The following is a 1,525-nucleotide window of genomic DNA, read 5'->3' on the forward strand; positions in this document are numbered from 1 at the left end:
TATTTTCATTATTATTATTTATTTCTCTAATATTTCCTTCCAACATTGCCAGTGTCTTGATTTGTATTTTACCCATTAATGGACATTCATTGTCTCCATATATAAATTTACTTCGAATAAACCTTCATCTTTAAGAATAGATTATATAATTCCTTTTATAATTCCATCCTTATTCTACTAAACCTTGTAATGACTGCTGTACACATCTTTGCATAAACATTATCATTATATTTCCCAAAAGTCAGAACCAAATTGGCACTGCTCTAAAGCCAATTCTATCGCCCAATAGACTTATGCAATAAAACCTTTTTTTTTTTTAACTAGAGCAAATATGTATTATTTGTTCATTTCAAAGCATTGGCTTTGTTATCACATACAATTTTTAGAACTAGTTTTTCACTTAATTCCCATATACAATAATACAATACACCATAGTAGCATTATTCAGTGTGTATCCACTTACATCACATTGAAACATCACATATCATTTCACATTTCAGTCACACATCCAAACAGCACAATTCTTTCAATCCAGTAGTCACTCTATTAAACTATGGAAAGGATAGTTCATGAAATGCCCATAGTCCCACCAGAGTCTGTATCCTTCAATTGCGCTTAGATTTAAAAGAGGTTGGAGTTGTATGACTATTCATGTTTCTTTTCAATCTATTTCCATATTGTTTCTTCAGGCCTTTCTCCAACTTTTCCTGAAAGATAATTTTATGTTATTTTCAGCACCTGAAATCAATCAGAAATGAATTGTTAATAATCTGTCCACCTATTCCTGGACATCGCCACCCTCCTGTTTGTCAATTGGAATCAGCAGAGTTAGTTAATTACTTTTACCAGAGTATGGTAAGCATCGTATGTTTCCACCATCCCCCTCCCTCCTGTCCGTCCACACACACTGACATCAGTGGCCATGAGGACGGATTATGGGCCGCCTCACTTAGAGCGGAGGCCAGTGTGAGAGGGGAGACTATGCACTGATGTGTCATGGCATGTGAGTAGGGAACCTGTGGACTAAATGTGAGGGAAATTCATTGTTGCTGGTTCCTGTGAAGACAGATAATAGTAGTTATTTTTCTATTAATCTGTATCAACATCAGTATTATTATCATTAGTAATGTAACTATTCTTGATTTCCCAGGACATTACTGTCGGTTGACAATGTTGCTTGGTTCGTTGTAGTACATCTGTATTTAGTTACAAGGCAGCTCTCTTATCTCTCTGTGGGGAGCTGACCTCACAGACACTTTCACTGCCCCAAACTCCCCCCTCCTTTTTTTTTTTTTTTTTGTTTGTTTGGGGGGGTGAATCCCTTCCTGATTAATAGGGTATTTCTGTTTGGGAAAGCAGTATTTCCATACAGTTTCAAGACTTTAGATTTTAAACTATATCTCATTCAATGATTTATTTATTTTACATTAAGTTATACCTTAAGTAACTTCCTTATTTTCCCTCATATTCCATTCAATCGCCATCAAAACTCTTGTGCTGAAAGTGGCAGCACATTTCTTTCACA

Source organism: Amia ocellicauda, chromosome 14 (assembly GCF_036373705.1).
Source record: "Amia ocellicauda isolate fAmiCal2 chromosome 14, fAmiCal2.hap1, whole genome shotgun sequence".
Classification (NCBI taxonomy): Eukaryota; Metazoa; Chordata; class Actinopteri; order Amiiformes; family Amiidae; genus Amia; species Amia ocellicauda.